Source organism: Phascolarctos cinereus, unplaced genomic scaffold (genome assembly GCF_003287225.1).
Source record: "Phascolarctos cinereus isolate Bilbo 61053 unplaced genomic scaffold, phaCin_HiC Scaffold_7;HRSCAF=346, whole genome shotgun sequence".
NCBI classification, from domain to species: domain Eukaryota; kingdom Metazoa; phylum Chordata; class Mammalia; order Diprotodontia; family Phascolarctidae; genus Phascolarctos; species Phascolarctos cinereus.
Window position 1 is genome coordinate 32696265 of NW_027556180.1, and position 20326 is coordinate 32716590.

General features: G+C 40.2%; 1 protein-coding gene across 2 annotated transcripts in view; it reads right to left on the reverse strand.

Annotated features, from left to right (window-relative positions):
- PLD1 (phospholipase D1) overlaps positions 1 to 20326 on the reverse strand; it is a 256470-nt gene that overhangs the window by 193118 nt on the left and 43026 nt on the right. The gene's annotated exons all lie outside the window — the stretch shown is intronic.

Here is a 20326-nt window from a genome sequence, read left to right on the forward strand (position 1 = left end):
CTGAGAGGCCCAACCTCCACATTTTACATTTGTGAAAAAACTGAAGTCCAGAAAGGCTTGGGTCAGAGACCTTAAAAAATTATAGGGCCAGGTCTTGAACCAGGTCTCCCAATTGCTACTCTTACAATAGTACTCTTTCTACCACATTTTTTTTTTAGGCAGTTGGGGTTAAGTGACTTGCCCAGGGTCACACAGCTAGTCAGTGTCAAGTGTTTGGTCTGATGCCGGATTTGACCTCAGGTACTCCTGACTTCAGGGCCGGTGCTCTATCCACTGCGCCACCTAGCTGCCCCTCTACCACATTTTAAAAAATCAGATCTTCAGATCATGATTTCATTCACTGGGAGTTCAATAGGTTTGCCCAGGGCCACCCAGCTAGTGTACATCAGGGGCAAGACTTGAATCTCGGTCTTTCTGACTCTGAGGCTAGCTCTCTACCCATTAGGCTACACTGTCTCAGTTTTCCACTATACATTGCCATAAAAATAAAGTTTTCCTCACCGCATCAAAAGTCTTACAGTGCACTCAAATAATAAACAAAGGCAAATCTGTCTATCACAGGCTCCTTCAATAAGATTTCATCACTCCCTCCTCCAATCTCTCCTATACATTTTGTGGAATCACAGAATTTCATACTTAAAAGGGGCTTTAAAAGCCAATCTGCAAATTGGCAAAGATGACAAAAAACAAACAAACTAACCTTGAAATAGTCAGTGGTGGAGAAGCTCTGCAAAGACAAATACACTATTACATTGGTGATAAAAGTGAGAATTGGTCCAACTCTACTGGAAGTGGGAAGGGAGAGGGAGGTTTGGGGGAATGGGAGAATGGGATTGGAATTGTGAGAGAAAAGTAATGGTGTTGTCCATACTCTTTGACCCAGCAACCTGTTCTTGGACACATTCTAAGGAGGTCAAAGACAGAGGGAGAGGCCCTAAAAATAACAAAATAGTCACAGCACCACTTTTTGTAGTGGTAGACTCCTGGAAGCAAAGATGGGGGAATAGCTGAAAAGACTGTGGTATATGAATGCACTGAAATATTAGTAAGAAGAAATGACAAATATAAGAAATCCAGAAAAACATGAGATTTCTATGAACTGATGCAGAATGAAGTGAGCAGCACCAGAAGAACATAATACACAAGGACTAAAATAGTATACAAGAAGAGACTAATGAAAAAGAAACTGCTTTCAGCAATTGCTTCAGAGAAGAGATAAGGAAGACTTCCCTTCTCTGGTCTTTGGAGATGTGGGATTTACAAGGAAAGAATGCCTTGAGGAAGTCAAACCAGATAAAAAGTATCAGTGGTTTTTGTTTACCTTGTTTCCTTTGTTAGGAGGAAGAGTTCAATGCCCGGTCAGGAGGGTGCAGCTAGAAAAAATAGTGATGTAAAAATAAAAGGGATAGATACATAGATAGATGAATGGATAGATGGATAGATAGATAGATGGAGATAGATAAGCAGAGGGATAGAAAGAGATGGGTAGATAGATGATAGATAGATAGATAGATAGATAGATAGATAGATAGATAGATAGATAGATAAATAGATAGATAGATAGATAGACAGACAGACAGACAGACAGATAGATGATAGATAGATAGATAGATAGATAGATAGATAGATAGATAGATAGATAGATGATAGATAGATAGATAGATAGAACCAAAGAATCCCTCCTCCATATCTAATCACAAATGGTCCTGCAGCCTCTGCTTAAGTACCTTCATGGTGGTGGTTGGTACAAATACTGATCCTCCTCCTCTAATGTGGCTATTGGCTCTTGGGAACAAGAAGTATGTCATTTTTTATCTCTGTAGTCCTAGCATAGTACCCAGACTATAGTGGGTGCTTAGTAAATGTGTATTGAATTAAATCGGTTGGTTGTCAATGCTGGAGAGTCTGTGGAAAGCTGCGCACACTAATACACTGTTGTGAATCGGTTCATTTATTCTGGAAAGCAATTTGGAATGATGTGATAAAAATGTCTACACTGTGGGACTGAGGGATCTCACTGCTGGGCACATACCCCAAAGAGATCCAAGTCAGAAAGAAAAAGTCCAACATATATCCTTCTACATTCATAGCAGCACTTGTGAATGTCCATCTCTAGGAGGTGAAAAGCCAAGGGATGATGCAGCTTTCTTCCCCTTTTTCCTTCCCTGGGCTACTAGCAGATGGGTAGAAAAAAGATGAACAAATGAAAGAAATAGAAAAAAATATAAAATTAAGATTATTTGCCTTGAGTCTTGGAAGAAAATTAGGTACCTCAGAGTAAGGACTGCTTTATTTTCGTCTGTATATCTATAAGCAGGGATACTGGGGAAAGGGAAAGTCCTACTATGTGCCAGGCACTGTGCTAAGCATTTTGCAAATATTATCTCCTTTCAGATACTGGATAGAATGCTGGCCTTGGAATCAGGAAGTTCTGAGTTCAAAGCCCATCTCAGACACCCTATGTGAATCTGGGGAAGTCACAGAACCTCTGTCTGCCTCAGTTTCCTTATCTGTAAAATAAGGATAAGAATACCCCCTACTTTGTATGGGGGGGGTTGTGAGGATCAAATGGAATATTATATATAAAGTGTTCTGCAAATAGTAAAATGCTATAATAGCACTTATATGGTGCTTTAAGGTTTTCAGTGCAGTGTACACATGCCATGCCATTTGGTCCTCACGACAATCCTGTAAGCTATGTGCTATTATTATTCCCAATTTACAGCTGAGGAAACTGAGGCACGGGTGAAGTGACTTGCTTAGGGTCACAAGTTAGTAAGTTGTCTGAGCTTGGATTTGAACTTAGGTCTTTTGGACTGCAGGTCCATTTCCAGTAGATCAAGATATCCATTGGGCCATCTAGCTATTATTACTGTTAATATTTATATCCCTAGTGCCTAGCACTGTGTCTGGCACATAGAAGGTACTTGTTAATCAATCTGTATGTGACTGCCAAAGACCCACAGGGTTGTAAGGGAACAAGTAACAAATTATTCAGTTGTGGTCCCAATCAGCTTTATATTGGCAAAGCTAATTGTATATTTAATTAAAAAATCCTCTCACTCACCCTCAGTTTTGGTCAGAACAATCAGCCCACAGAAATATTTGCTTTGTTTTGCTTCCTAGCCTGAAATGACAGACTTGTTAAATTCAAATGGCTTAATTTACTAAGGGCTATAATTAAGTCAAAAACCTTTACTCACACAATTAGCTTTGACATTAGATGAATGAACAGAAGCACAACTGGTTAATTTTCTAATTAGTCTTCTCTTTTAGTGGCTAGTCAGTATTTAATCTGCGACTTATGTACTCCTAGGAGTGAATCAGAGAAGTATACATTCAATGTTTTTCTCCACATCTGTTATGATGAATTTTGTTACGTGATCAGGCACTCACTCCTATGCCTTATTTTTCTCTCCTTAAATGCACAAATTTTAAGAGATTTCCTATGTGGTTTCCCCTTGTCCTGAACAATTTCCTTAACTGTTAAAATTCATTATGAATTCTATTCTTACCTTCCAAGTGGTTAGCAACTTTTCGAATCATGCACTCCACAATAAAAGGAAATTAAAGGTTCCTTAGACCTTGTTAAATAAACACAATAATTTATTCAGAATAGCACAAAGTCTCTTCAGTGCTCTAGCAGATCTATGAGCTCCTCAATATGGGCACGCCCTCCAATACTGCAGATTACAAACCATTTGAGACTTCCCATCCTGCACTTCTCTTACTCAGCCTTTCTAGAAATCCTCCTGGGGGAGGGGAGTCCACCCAAAATTCGAGGAACTCTCCTCTAGGAATATTGTCTGGATACCATTGGACATAACAATAAGAATAATTGCTGACCCAGGGGACACTGGGAAGAAGATTGAATGTGGCATCAGAGAAGCTGGATTTCAACCCTCCACTCTGACACGACCTGTGTGTCCTTGGGCAAGTTGAGACTCTCAGCTTTGGTTTCCTCTTAAATAAAATGAGGGGTTGGAGTAGATGAATTCTAAGATCCCTCGTTATTGTTCAGTCATGTTCAATTCTTCACGATCCCATCTGGGGTTTTCTTGGCAAAGATATTGGAGTGGTTTGCCATTTCCTTCTCTAGCTCATTTGACAGATAAAGAAACTGAGGCAGATAGGACTTGCCCAGGATCCCAGAGCTAGTAACTGTCTGAGGTCAGATTTGAACTCAGGTCTTTCTGAGTCTAGGCCTGGCACTCTATCCATCACACGACCTAGGTTCCCTCTGAGATCTCTCAGAGGGTCTCTAAATCAATCATTCAATAATCATTTATTAAGCACCTACTATGTATGGTCCTATTTGTACAATACTTTAAAGTCTAGAGGTAAGGGCTATTGTCATCCCTATTTTACAGATGAGGAAACTGAGGCCAAGCAAGGTTAAATGACTTGACTAAGATCACAAAGGTAATAAGTGGAAAAGAGGAGATTTTAATAGAAGTCCTCTTTTCCAGACTCCAGGTCTAGCAGCATTCTATACACTACTCCACCCTGCCTTTATTGCATAGTGACACCCAGGCTGTTCAGTGGTCATCCCTCCCTCTTGCCATATGATGGGCGTGCCTCCTTTCCTGATGCAATCCTGTACGTGGCTTTTGCAGAATTCTTTATTGGCACTATGCCCCAATCTACTTACTGCCCCAATATGCCTTGCCATCGCCTCTTGAACCATGAATAAAGTACAGGGGAGCATCTATACTGTTTCCTTTACATAAAAGCTCTTTAGTGTTTCATAGGAGGAAAATAAGCCCCCATAGGTACATCAGACACTCGTATGGACTATTACGTATGATGACATGTTTGTAGATGTAGTTTCCTTTCCTACTCACCCCCCATGATGGACCCATCAAGATAATATCCACTTTCCTCCCAGCCACAAAATCCTAAAAAGTGCGCTCAGATGGGGGAGGAGGGAGGGGAAGGGATGTCCGAGGGTGAGAAGCTGAGAAGCAAGCCACAGATTGTGAGAAAGGTTGGGAATGGCTCCAGCAGGACCAAAGAAAGAAAAACTGATCCTTCCTGCTGGCTTTCAGTAGCTACACAGCTTACCTGTTCAACTATTTGTGAACCATAGATTACCATTATTCTGCCCCACTTCCAAGGGACAGAAATCACTGATTGTTTAGCATGAATATTGACATAGTATCAGATTTTAGGTGAAAAGGACCTTAGAAGTCAGCAGGTCTGATCCCTTCATCTTACAGATGAGGAAACTGAGGTCCAGGGAAATTAACTGACTTCACAGGATTATTGCATTTAAGCTAGAAGGCATCTTAGAAGTCATGAAGTTTGATCTCTTTGTTTTACTTATAAGGAAACTGAGTCCCTGAAAAGCAAAGGAATTTGTTGAGGTCACACAGCTAATAAATATGACAGACAAGAATCAAATCCAGGTCTTTCTGCTTTCATGCCCCATACCCCAGCCATACATTCTCTTTAATCAACCAGACACACTTCCTTCATTTTTTTTTTGGACACACCTGATTTTATTGGTAGAGGGAACTTTCAGCAATGAAGCTCTCTCCACCAATGCAGACCCTACAGGCATTTCTCTACAGTTTTTAGTCTTCAAAAAAGAATTGTCTGGAGCAGTGAGAAATTAAGTGATTTGCCAAGTGTCACCCAACCAGTATGTGTCAGATGGGACCAGAATCCTGGCTCTAAGGTCAGCCTTCTAACTACTGAACCTCCTTGTCTCTCTCCATGTTGACCTAACAGAAGGAAAGAATTTTTGCTATCACTTTTTTCTTTTTTTTCCTACTCTTTAAAAAAAAATTGTGGCTAATTTTTATCTCTTTGTCTTTGATACCTTCCATCTTTACAACTTAGACTTTCTGAGTTCTCCTAAGTTTCATCTTTCCCTTAAATCTTACTCCACCCTATGTGAATTTTCTGCCCCAGAGAAATCAACCTACTCAAAGTCTCCTAAACATACCCTTTGTTCTCTCCCTCCACCCTTCCCAACAAATCCCCACTACTTTCTTCTAATCTAAATCTTATCCATTCTTCAAAATCCATCTCAAAAGCCACCTCTTTTACCAGAAGACTTCCCAGACCCTTAACTGAGTCTCTGAGTTTCAGTTCCCTCATCTATAAAAGGAGGGGGTTGGATTCAATGACTTCTAAGGTCATTTCTAGATCTAAATTTATGATTCCATGACATGCCTTCTTTCTCCTATTAGCTCCCCAAGGAATGCTACTCCGTGCTATTCATGGCAGGGACTGCAGGAGATTTCCCTAGAGAATCTCTGGGAAAACATGGATATGAATCACCCAAGATTAAAGGTGGGGTGGGACTGTGGTCTACAAGGTCAGGACTCAGTATGTACACAATCCACCAAAGTACAATTCACTGGGCAATTAGCTATGTTAGTCATGTCTTGAGTTGCTATTCAAATCTGTTATTGTTACCCGCTTGAGTTCTTCTCTACCCTATAGGCTCCTGCAGAACTGAAACTGATCCTGGGTTCACTAGGAAAATTAGAGCAGAAAGCCACCATCCCAGATAGATGTGCCAGGTATCATTAGCCTCAATTTACACTCAAGGAAACTGAGGCATAGACAAAGGACTTTCCCATGGTCACAGAGATAGTAAGTGTCAGAGATAAAATTCCAAAGATCAAAGGATCATAGGGACCTTAGAGTTTATACAGTCCAACTTCCTTACTTAACAGTATGAGGAAACTGAGGTCTAGAAAAATGATATGACTTGTCTAAGCTCAAATAGCTAGCAAGTGTCTGAGGTGCGTTTCAAACCCAGATCTCCCTTTACTCTAAGTGTAGTACTTTCCATTATATTATACTATCTCTCTATATCAGACCATCTCTTCAAACCATTTACCTGTTATACTATGCTTGCTGTCTACTAGATTGGGAGTCAGAAAATAAATTTTCAGAATTTAAAGGGACATAGCAGGCTCAGCTTCATAGACCCAGAATAAGAAGGGGATAAAATAATAGATTTAGAGCTGGAAGGGACCTTAGAGGTTACCAAGTTCAACCCCCCTTGTTTTACAGATGAAGAAACTGAGGCACCATAGATTAAGTGATTTGTCTGAGGCCACATAGTTAGTAAGTACCTGAGGCAGGATTTGAACTCAGGGCTTTCTGACTCCAAGTCAAGTGTGCTATTCACTGTACCGTGATCTCATAGGCATTCTAGTCCATTTTGCACCAGAGAAAGATGACCAGATTACGTACCTGACAAGTGGTCATCCAACTTTTCCCTGAAGACACTAAGTGAGGGAAAACCCACCCCTTTCTGAGGCAATGCAGACTCCAAGGGACCATTCACTCCTGGGCTCTTTGAAAGATTTCATTAAGGAAATCATTTCCATTCCCTGGAAATTGAAAGCCAAGACTTATAAAGACCAAGCGATTTTCCACAGGTCCCTGGGAACATTAATAGTAGCCAGGATTAAAATGAAGTTTCCTAGAGTGCTGAATGTGGAGTCACAGGGTCTGAGTTCAAACCCCACCTCTGCTATTTTACTAACCAAGCCACTTTAAACAAGTCACAACCTCTCTGAGTCTGAAACAGTGTCATGTAAAACCGAGGCGGTTGGATGAGATGACCGGTAAGTCCCATTCACTTCATATCTATAATCCTTCGTCCTATGATCTAACCTTCTAGCACAAGGCTCTGATGCATTGATGCATGACTAGAATGCACTTGCTCTTTACCTCTACCTTATAGAGGCCCCCTGCTTCCGGCCCCCTCTTTCTGCGTGAAGTCTTTTCTGATTCCTCCCAACTGTGAGTGCCCTCCTTCCCTAACTAGTCTGAATTCAATGACTTTGTGCATATTTGTATTGATCCCTTTGTATCTGTGCTGTATGTATTTACAAATGCATTTGTCTCCCTCATTAGAACATATGCTCAGTGCACGCAGGGATTGTTTGCACATGTCTCCCCAGAGCCTGGCACAGTGTAGATATTTAAAAAATACTCATGGATTGATTGATTCGCTGAAAGACTTCGCTGCAATTAGCAGATTTAAAAATTAGACTCAAAAATAAGTTAGTGACTGTGAATCCAAAGGCCTCGTTTCTCATGTGCATTAAGTCTTGTCTGACTCTTCATGACCGCAGCATGCCAGAGCCTTCTATCCTCCATTATCTCTTGAAGTCTCTTTCAAAGTTTTGTTCATTGTTTCCATGGTACTATCTATCCATTTCATTCTCTATCGTCCCCTTTTCCTTTTGCCTTCAATCTTTCCCAACATCAGGGTCTTTCCCAATGAATCCCATCCTCATCATGTGACCAAAGTATTTAAGCTTCAGCTTCAATATTTGACCTTCCAGTGAAGAGCCTGAATTAATTTCTTTAAATATTAAGTATTCTCATCTCTAAAAATTCTTTATAATAATAACCTACATACAGCTCAAGGATACATATGGTATCCTTGATGGAAAGATGAGAAGGGAAGGGCCAGGCTTGTGCAAATGATGTTCTGCAGGTCACATTTTCTGAGTCACACAATTGATTAAAGGATGCAGAAAACGTAAGTTCCTACTGTGCTTTCAGATTATTTAAAAAATCTATTTGATTTGGGAATGCTGCCATCAGCCGAAGGATGTTGAGGACACTGAGTTAAAGGAAGGTAAAATTAATTGTCCGAAGTCATACAGATAGCAGCACAGGTGATGGGAATGGGATATATTTGGAAATAAAAATCATGTAAAAACACGATATCAACTAATATTTTTAGAAGCAGAAGAATTCGAGTTCCTTCTTGATAGGGACTATTTAAAAAAAAATTGTATCCCTAGGGCCTAGCACAGTGCATGACATACAGTAAGTAGGTAGTTAATAAATGCCTGTTGATTGATTTTTAGTGTTAATACTGTTACCTGAACAGTATTGTTTTTGGCTTTGTGTTTTTGGTGAGGCTTCGGGGTTAAGTGACTTGCCCAGAGTTACACAGCTAGTAAGTATCAAGTGTCTAAGGGCTGATGAGTACTGTTTTTTGAATGTAGGAAAAAAGACTACTGAACTCATAAATGTTTGCTGGGTCAACCAAGGACTGAATAAATGAATAAAATCTCATCCTGCCCACCAGATAGCAGGATCACAGGCTGGCTGTGCCAATCCCACCTGCAATAATCTTTGATCATGTCTACAACTGAGATACGTGTCCACAGGGGCATTCTACAGCTAAAATGCTCCAAACAAAAACTTCAGTTTTGCTGGTCTAATGGCAAACAAAATACTGGCTATAGGAAGTTTTGTAGATCTTAAAGCTGTCTAGCAACCTAAGCTTGTTGATAAAAAGCCTGGTCATCTGCCAGACAGAATAAATTTTCTGTTTTAGAGGAGAAGGGAGTGGGCTGTTTCAATGTCTGTCTTTAATTCTAAAAGGAGATCATTCCCTTCTTGGCCATCTCTAGATTATTCACTAAATAAATACCTGGATGCCCCCAAGTGGCTGTTTCTTTCTTCACATGCCAAGAACAGGCTCTCAGAAGGAAATATGGCAAGCACTTATGAGCCCCAAGTCCTAAGAAGCCCCAGTAGATCTCACCCTTGAAATCTGACCCTGTAGAAAACGCTGGACTTTTGAGGAAATAGAAGAAATATCGGATACAAATAATATGCATCTATACGATGATATATTTGTGGCTATTACAGATCCATTTACAACTAGAACTAGATTTGATGAATTGATTAAGTTTTTTATTTCATTTTATTTTCCCGATTTTGGGAGACAGACAGAAGGTAGGAGATGCTAAGGAGGTGGAAAAGGAGAATCCAGACCCCAATGCCCTCTGCTACAGCTACTGGCCATCCCTCCAAAATGGACATGTGAATGGGCATATATAAATTAGGGAACATCTGCAGTCTGTTTTGCTAAATTAGCTTTAATTAAATCTTGAATCTCTAAATTAAAACCATAGGATTCTCCATCTAGAGGTAGAAAGGACCTCAGAGGCCATGTCGTACAAATCTCTCATTTTACAGCCAAGGAAATTGAGGTCCAACAAGATTGAGTAAATTCCCTAAGAATACACTGGTAGTACACAGCAAAGGGAGGATGGGGATCTTTTCCCTCTGATTCCAGAGCCAGAGTTCTTTCTATTATACCCCACTCCGTTATTGCAAAAATACAATGCAATGGGCCATCCCTCTGGAAGCCTGAGATTACTGGAATGAATCCATGCTTACGTATTTTCAAAAATGCTTGTTGCATTAAATTGATAATTTATAAAATTGGGCTAAAATTAGTATCTAACCCGTTTGGAAAAAAAAGAGCATTTTTGGTAATAAAATTGAACTAAATTTAGAATTCACCTGTTTTGGGGGAGAGAGGGGTTATTTTTCATGGTAATTAGCAAAAATTGGATAAAGTTAGAATTGACCTAGTTTAAAACAAAACAGAATACCCAAGGACTGTAACGCTCAGTTTTGAGAAAAAAGCAAACCTTTGTGTGGCTGCTGAGGGAGAAAGAAAGACCTGGAGGCCCAGGAAACTAGTAATGTGGCTAAATGAATGAGAAACACAATTATCATTTTGCTGTCAGTTTACAAAATGTCTAAGATTCAGGCTCGGTTAGCAAGATGACTTTCCTCACACCCCTGCCCCTCCGTCCCAAACACAAACCTCATCACACAGATAGAATGCTTCCTTAAGACTTCCGAATCTTAGTTCACTCAGACCATGGCATCCAATTTCTTGTCTGCTGATTAAAAGTGCTGTCTTCACCCTACCCTAGTTTTTTTCTTAAGTGTACTCCACTGCTGACCTCCAGCTGACGAAGAAACAAGAAAACACTTAGCTTTGATGACAAGTTTGGAAATCTTTCCACAAATATGCAAAAACAGGTAACTGTCTCTTTAAAGACGATGTGGTGAAAATGTTTTAAGAGAGCCAATGGGGTGGCTTTCACATCTAGGTCAGGCTGAACCCCAGGAATAGCAGCAGCCCCTAGACCACTTACCTTGCTTCTAGTCTGTCTACCACCCCAGCAACTGTCCACAGAAGTAACCTGGCAACTCTTTCTTTTGGTGCTGGGGCTGCCCTACACACACAGACCCTCACCAACCACAGCTGATCATTATAACATCTCTGCACTTAATTGATGATCAGCATCAAGATGGGTTACAGCCAAAAGATGAATGAGACTTTCCGTGTGGAAAGGGATCTGAGACACCATGGAGTCCAGCTCACACCTGAACAGGAGTCCCTCATTACAGCACAGGTGACAAGTGGCCCCCCAGCCTTTACTTGCAGACCTCCAGGGAAGGTCACTTCCAGGCAGCTCTCATGGGTAGGAAGTTTTCTTCACATCAAGCTTAAATTTGCCACCTTTCAAATTGCAGCCACTGCTCCTGGTTCTGAGTCCTTCGGGACCAAGAACAGAAAGTTTAACTCCTCATTCTCGTGTCTGTCCTTCAAAAGTATCATGTCCAGTTGAAATCTTCTTACTTCGGGGATGAGATTGTCCAAATCCCTGGGGTACATGCTTGTTGATCCTGGCTGGGAGAAGCCACCCAACAAGAGAACTTTATGAAGAATTTAATCTAAGGTGAATTCTAGACAAATGTGTTCAACTGAGGCTTGGGTGAGGATGGGGTAGGGTGGGATGGATATAGATCCTTTATCTAGATTACCTGGAGGCTGGCTTGAGATCTCTTTGTACATGAGTGACATAATCAAAGTCATGTCGCCTAGCCCCTCATTAAAGTAGGCCCACCTCTCATTATAATATTCATTTTCTCATTAATTGTTAACCAATCAAAATTGATTACTGCCTGGGGACACTCAGTCTTCCAAGGGCATGTAAGTGTCCAGAAGCCATCATGATTGGTTTAGGAGAGATGGCCAAATCACCATCTTTTTATTAATTACTTGCTAGCATAATTAACAAAATGATTAATTACCCAGAAATTATGTCTCTTGAACTTTTTATATGTCACAATATTATTAAGGAATTTGATGATAGGAAGAGAAGATGAGCTGTTCCCAAGGGTAATGTATGAGAGACAGACAGGCTGATACTCAACTGGTACCCTCTTGGGGTTAGGAGAAGGTGAGGATGGCCTCCAGCATGTTGGGTAAACCCTCTGTGGCAACCTTATGGGAAGACAGACAAGATGGGGCTGTTATCTCCATCACTGAAGGGGACTTCAAAAGCAAGGAGATCACAGACTCCTTTGAATATCTGAGTCCATCCCTCAGTAGAATGCAAGTCCCTTGAGGGCAGAGTTGTTTTCTCATTTTCATTTTTGCATCCTTATCGTGCAGCATCATTCCTTGCATATAGTACACACGGTGTTGGTTGCATTGCATTGAATTCGTGCTCTAGGCCTCACTATTACAAAGTCAAGAGCTGATATGTAAAAGTCAGATGACAGCTGCCAAGAGGAAAAATTGTCAGGCAGGATGAGTAATGGCACGAGACCAAGGGGAAAATGGAATGATTAGCATGGAACAGACAGCAGCAGGCATCAAACAAGAAACGCTGACACGTGTCCACACCTTCAGTTGCAAGTAAATGTATTTTCTTCTCATATTGCCTAGGAAAGCCAAGAGGGGCAGGCTCAAAGTCACAGCCCTGCACAAAAGTCTCACACGTCCCAAGCTCAACATCATTTAGGATGCTGACGGTGTAGACACAGGCTTCCTGACTCCTTTTGTAAATTAACAATCCTAACTCAGTACAGGAGGACTTGGAGACCAATAAGTTAAAAAAACAAACAAGAAATGAATCTACTGGTAAACCCATCCAACTATCATTTTTACCAGTTATGGAAACTAGCGACTCTGTTTTATTTTTTCACTCTTCTAGCTCAGGCAATAAATGGTTTATTTAGTTTAGTCCCTAAATTGAATTTCAGTTTCTCTCAAGGCAATCTACTCTGGTATAGTTGTTTTGTTGCACTGAAAAAAAAATTGAGTTGTCAACAATTTGTAGAGGGGACATCATAAGTAACCCTTCATTTGTATTGATACAGAGATGAGAGAATCTTCCACATGATCCAGCACAGTAACGTGATGAGACTGGAGTTTCTGTGACTGCTTTGAAGGGACTTCTGGAAGAAAGAAAGAAAGGCAAGCCTGGTGAAGAATTACAGGGTTTTGGAGATAGTGGTGCATCTTTCATCTTGGGACTATGCGGCATTTCACTCCCCCCATCTCTTCCCCCAAAGGACTGTGACATTCTGCTCCTGAGGTAGATGAGGGTGTTTTAGTGCATTGATGAGGAAAACGGTTAGCTAACTCAAGCATCTCCCCAGAGATATTATCCTTCTCCCATTCCTCTGACTCAAACAAAGAAACCACCCCCTAAATAGGTAACTCTTCTAAGGACTACCTCTCCCTCCTTCCCTCAGAAGGGAGGGAGTCTAAGCATAAAAAACCATTTCCTGTTCCTATGGTCAGAAGTGGCTGGCACTGACCTGAACTCCAATTCTGCATCAGATTCTTACTGTGTGACCTTGGGCAAGGCATTCTCAGTTTTTCTTATCTATAAAATGGGAATAACAACAGTATCTAACTTACAAGGTTATTGTTGAGTAGCACATGAGATGATGCATGCAAAGCTCTTTGCAAACCTTAAAATAGCCCATATTATATCCTTGCGACTGAACCACTTCTTCCTTGTAATCATCTGTCTCTTTATTGCATAGTCTATTCCTCTTTTTAATAAAGAAAAATAGGAGCAGCTAAACCTTATTTTGTGCTTAACGCTAGCTGTACCTATTGAGATTTGGGGGCAGTCTGGGAAACACAGAAGACACATTATGCTTCTAGGGCAAGGCACAAGGAAATAACAGATTGAATTGAAGACCAAGTGTAAAACAGAGTAATCAACTATTTCATCTGGTGATCTCAACAGCTCCCATGGATTTAATTACCATCTCTATGTTAATGATTCTCAAATCTACCTCTCCTGTCCCAATCTCTCTGCTAACCTCCAATTTTACATCTCCAACAGCTTCTCAGACATTTAAAATTGGATGTTGAGCAGACATCTTAAACTTACCATGTCCAAAATGGAACTCACCATGTTTCCACCTAAAGCCTTTCCCCTCTTAACTTTCCTATTACTGTAGAGGGAAACATCATCTTCCCAGTCCCTCAGACTTACTACCTAGGTGTTATCTTTAACTCTTCACTATCTCCCACCTCCCCCATAGCCAATCTATCATCCAATGTGACCCCTTCTCTCCTCTGACACTGCCACCATTCTGGTGCAGGCTCTCATCATCTATCTCATGCCTGGATTACTGCAATAGCTGCTGATGGGTCTGCCTGCCTCAACTCTCTCCCCGCTCTTATCCATCCTTCATTCAGCCACTAAAGTGATTTTTCGTGCAAGTCCAACCATGTCACTTTCCTACTTAATTAACTCTGGCGGCTCCGTCCTCTGTTTGGCATTCAAAATCTTTCATAACCTAGCTCCATCCTACCTTTCCAGTCTTCCTAAACCTTACTCTCCAACACTAGATCTTCAATCCAGTGGCACTGGCCTCCTGGCTATTCCATCTCTCAGCTCCGGATGTTCTCTGGCTGTCTTCCTTGCCTGGAAGGCTTTCCTTCCTCACCACTGTTTTCTGGTTTTCTTTAAGTCTCAGCTAAAATACTTACATCTCAGCAAGGAAGCCTTGCCCAGCCCCTCTTAATTCTGGCACCCTCCTTCTTTTAATTATTTCTTTTTTATCCTATATATAGCTTGTTTGCTCATAATTGTTTGCTTATTATCTCCCCCATTAAATTGTGAGCTCTTTGAAGGCAGGGACTGACTTTTTGCCTCTTTTGTATCTCCAGGACTTAGCACCATGCCTCATATGTGTTTATTAACTGACTGGGAAGTTAACAACCTGAAGTGAATCAAAACTTCCCTACAATAGTTGAAAATAAAACTGTGGACCAGAGTAAGCCGGCATTCCATGGACTCTGTATGGGTCCTTCTGGGAAACTTTACCATTGTAAACACTTAGGCCTCCTATATGTACTTCCTTCCTCCCTCCCCAACAATTTATCCATTGGTGAGGATTTGACAGGATGAGTAACTCCCCTCTGTCCTCTCACTTGCCTTCTCTACACTAGCACATATATATATATATATATATATATATATATATATATATATATAAATGTACAAATTTCCTTACCCATATACAAAATTACCCATAAATTGCGCATATACAAATTACCACATACAAAATTATCCATACTCAAAAATACCCATATACAAAAAGAATCAAAGTCCAGCTTTCTGCCAAGGTAGGAGATGGCTTTGTTCTGTACACTTCTAGCCAGCCAAGCAAGTGTAGTCTTGACCCTCTACCAGGTTTCCCAATAGGTATTCTTCTTCTAATTGCAATTGGCTTCTACTTGGTCCTGGTCCAGGTCCAGCTAAATCCTCCAGAAGTATTATGGAGTGCAAAGATCTTAGGACTAGAGTCAGAAAAGCCAGGTTCATATTCTGTCCTTGGCCCATCAAGCAAGTGATTGAACATCTCTGTGCCTCCACTTTCATATATGTAACCTCAAGGAGTTGTACAACACACTTTTGTGTGTTATTATTAAACCACTGTCAGTGGGTAATATTTGAAAAAAAAAATACAAGAAAAGTGTCACAAGGCCAGAAAAGACCAAGTGTTCCAACTTTCACAAAAGGAAAGAGTTTAAAAGAAGTATACAAACTATATATCAATAATCTTGCTTTCAGTTTCTGGCAAAGTTCTAGAACATACTGTTTTTTAAATTTTGTTTATTTATTTGTTTTTAGTTTTCACCATTCACTTCTATAAGATTTTGAGTTCTAAATTTTCAGCCTCTCCCTTCACTCCCCCGTTGCAATCTGATATAGCACATTAGTCATGTTGTAAAGAAGAATTAGAACCAAAGGGAAAAACCAAGAGAGAGAAGGAAAGAGAGAGAGAGAGAGAGAGAGAGAGAGAGAGAGAGAGAGAGAGAGAGAGAGAGAGAGAGAGAGAGAGAGAAAGAGAGAGAGAGAGAGAGAGAGAGAGAGAGAGAGAGAGAGAGAGAGAGAGAGAGAGAGAGAGAGAGAGAGAGAGAGAATCACATGCTTCAATCTGCATTCAGACTTCAAAGTTTTCTCTGGATGAGGATAGTATTTTTCATCATGAGTCTTTTGGAGTTGTCTTAGATCCTTGTATTGCTGAGAAGAGTTAAGTCTATCAAAGTTGGTCATCTCATAATCTTACCAAAGAACATGTTATTAAAAGGAGGGTCTGTGAAGATTTAGAAAGGGAAGCAGTGATGACTAAGAGCCAGGATGGCTTCATCAATTTTTTTAAATCTGAAAATATGAGTAATAAAATTCTTATGAAAATAAACAAATGCTGTTTTTGGGTATAGATCAACAGAAAAAGAAACTGAAGGGAAATTGTGAATAGACAGACTATCTGAAAAGCAGTAAGATATAAACAAGGAGATCAGGGGGGGAAAAAACTGACAAGGACAAAAGAAGCAGTAGTGAGAAGGAACCTCAATGATTGACATATCTGTTGAAGCTCTTTTTCTTCCACTGCAGAGCAGTGGACAAATTCTTGACTGACCTTAATAATAATTTCATTATTTAAAAAGTGAAGGAAGTAACAAAAGGAACTATTTATTCTGAACTTAACATTGAATGACAATGAGAAATTGGTTGCTAAAATAGAAGTGATAAGAACCTTGGAAGGGAAGTGACCACTGCCCTCTGAAGTTTGTGACCAAGAAAGGAAAGCTGTGTCTAATCAAGTCAAGTCAAGAAGGATTTATTGTGCTAGGCACAGTGCTAAGCACTGAATTAAAAAACCTCATAAAAGATCAAGAAGCAGCCCAGTAAAATATAAGTTTATTGAACACTTGGCAAATGACCCAAATAAGCATAATCATGCCTAGGGCATTTGAAGACGAAACTGGAAGGACAAAGAACAGATGAAAAATAGAGATGATCTGTAAAGATTCTAAGGCAAATTCTCTTTTCCGTAAATGAAAGTGGATTCACCACATTAGTACTCTAAGCAAAGCCTCCAAGGTGCTGCTACATGAAGATGTAGAAATGGCAATAAAAATTGGAAAGAGCAGCTGATTAGAGTTGCTGCACAGAGTTGCCTGTGCTGGAGGCAACACAATTCTGAGCCCATTTAGGGACCAGTTCTGAAGACGGCAAGACACTAAATCCTTAAGAAAAATTATAGACTTTATCATTATTCCCCTTGCACAAAGAAGGGCGCCCATGAAAACAGCGGTAACTATTGACTCATGGCTCTTCTTCCGTCTTCACAATAGGAGAATAATCGAAGCAGAGATTGTGGGCATACTTGAAAAGGTATAGAAAGGGAAGAGGCAGGCTTAGGCAAATGATACTCTATAGCTGACCACATTTTGACAGGCACACAGTTTTGAAATATGTTCTTAATAATCTTTCAATTTAGTCTTTAATTTTCTCCTCTAGTAGCAGAGAAAAGAAAATTGCAAGTATGAATTATCACTATCGTTTGTGATGAAATTATTATATTTCAATTGTCAGTCTTTATTAAGCACCTACTATGTGCCAGGCACTGTGCTAAGTGCTGGGGATACAAAGAAAGGCAAAAAAAAGAGTCCCTTCCCCAATAGCTCACAGTCCAATAGGGCAGACAGTACGCAAACAACTCCGTATGGTAAGATAGATAGACGCACAACGATTAAGGACTGGGAAAGGCTTCTTACCAAGGGTGGGACTCTAAATGAGTCTAGAAGGAAGCCCAGAGAAACCAGAAGATAGAGAAGTGGGAGAACATTCCAGGCATGGGGAACAGCCAGTGAAAACACTAAGAGTCAAGAGAATGAGGCTCACATTTCAGGATCAGCAAGGAGGTCAGTGTCACCGGACTGCAAAGAATATGGAGGGGAGTAAAGGTATAAGAAAATTGGAAAGATAGGCAGGGGCCTAAGGCAACTAGGTGATGCTGTGAAAAGAGCACCTGGCCTGCAGTCAGGAAGACTCATCTTCCTGAGTTCAAATGTGGCCTCAGACACTTACTAGCTGTGTGACCCTGGGCAAAACACTGTTTGCCTCAGTTTCCTCAGCTATAAAATGAGCTGGAGAAGGAAATGCCAAAATACTCCATTCTCTTTGCCAAGAAAGCCCCAAATGGGGTCACAGAGAGTCACAATCCCAGCACACTTTCAGCCAGAGTTCTAATAGTTTATATCAATTATCCAATGTTTGTATATCGGGGTGGCTCTGTGGGTGCAATCAATTAATTTGTCACAGTACTAGGAGCTAGAGATACAAGTACAAGGGATAAAACAATCTACTCAAAATGAGCTTGCTGGACTTCTAGGTAGAGGACCTGGGTTTGAATCTTAGCTCTGCCAATTACCACTGAAAGCAAGTTACTCAACCTTTCTGTGCCTCAGTTTATACAAGTATAAAATGAAGGTACTGGAACATACTAACTCTGGGATCCCTTCCAGATCTCTCAACCCATGATCCTATGACTGATGTGGAATAGAAATACGTGTGTGTATATATGTATATGTAAATATACATTAATTAATAACAGGTTGGTCATTGAACAAAACAGGCCATTTTCAAATGTTGATTCACAGGAAATGAGTTCTCCAGAACTGGGCAAGACTAGGAGCTTCCATAATTCCTTGGCACCACCTAGCCCTACAGGGAACGGATGAGACCATTAAGTGCCTGGGAACCTAGATTCCTGATTTCAAGCTCAATATGCTCAGTAATGTGGTGTAATATGCAAATTCCAAGGGCTGTTTAAAAACAAAACTAATCTATTCACCATCTGCACTTGTAGGTTACTCTCTTGTAAAATATATTTTTTAAAAGATGTCTGGTATAAAAAAACAACAACTCTAAATATCTTTGAAGTGTGAAAGAGCTAGCATTCATTGATGTGTCTGATAAGATTTTTTAAAATTCCTCATTTATTTTGGGCCTCTCATTAAAAAAAAAAGTAAAAACAGAAAACTTCAACTGAAACGTGAGAAATTCTTGGGAGTTAATTATTTTTTTATGAGTGCAGAAAATATTTTTTCTTCTATCAGCCCAATCTTGTCTTTTCTACTCAGTTCATTTGATATCTGTTATATGGCAAATCATCAGAGCTTGGTGGATAAAGCAATGGCCATAGAATCGGGAAAATCTGAGTTCAAAACCTACCTCAGACATATAATAACTATGTGAACCTGGGAGTGTCACTGAATCCTTTCAGTGCCTCAGGAAACTCTCTAAGGCTATGTATCACCAAGCAAGTGCTGTTCTATGTTAACAGAGGGAGCTTTCTCATCTGTAGGAAATCATAACTCTACTCCCCACCCCATCCCCCCAAAAAGGAAAGCCTGGCACACAGAAGGCATTTAATAAATGCTTGTTGATTGAATAGCCTGTGCTCTCAAGTACCTACCACTCACTCACCACCACCACCCCCCCGCAAGGTGAGATATCATGATTGTTACCAATCTCACTGCGTAGAGAGATTTCCCAGGAGACAGCTATGGAATTATAGACAAATTGAAATCTTTTGGATTCTTTGTAAAATACTATATGTAAGTTATATTGGGAAGTAATAAGGTATTATGGAGGGGGAAAAAAACCCAGATACAAAGCATTGCACTTGAAGGCAGAAGACCTGGGCAAATAATTTAACCTTTCTGGGCTCTAGCCCAGGGCAGACAGCACAGGACTTGAAATCAGGAAGACTTGAGTTCAAATTTTGCCTCAGACATTTAATAGTTGTGTGTCTCTGGGCAAGTCACTTAACCTCAGTTTCCTTGTCCATAAAAAAGGGGTTAATAATAGTACTTATCTCACAGTGTTATTAGGAGGATAAAATGAGATATTATTTATAAAGCACTTGGCAAAACCTGAAATGTTATATTAATTAATGCTAGCTATTATAGTATTTTTTATTATTGATTTCCTCATCTGTCAAATGAAGGGGTTGGTTAGATGATCTTAAAGGCTATTTCCAGCCCTAAATCAGTGGTTCCCAACCTTTTCAGAAATGGAGACCCTTTTTTTTAACATCAAAGAATTTCAAAAAATTACAGAATCTGAGAGTTGGAATAGATCTCAGTTGCCATCTTGTCCAATCTTACCTGAAAGACATCCTCCCTCCAATATACTCTGCAAGTGGTCATTCTGCCCTAAGGCCTTCAGTAAGGGAGAACGCTACCACCACCCACAGCAGCTCATTCTCCTTTAAGACAACTGTCATCATTAAGAAGTTTTTTCCTGACATTACACTTAGATTTACCTTTCTAATCTACACCCACCGCTCCTGGTTCTGTCTCATGAGGTCAAACAGAAAATGCCTAATCTCTCTTCCATGTGTCAGCCTT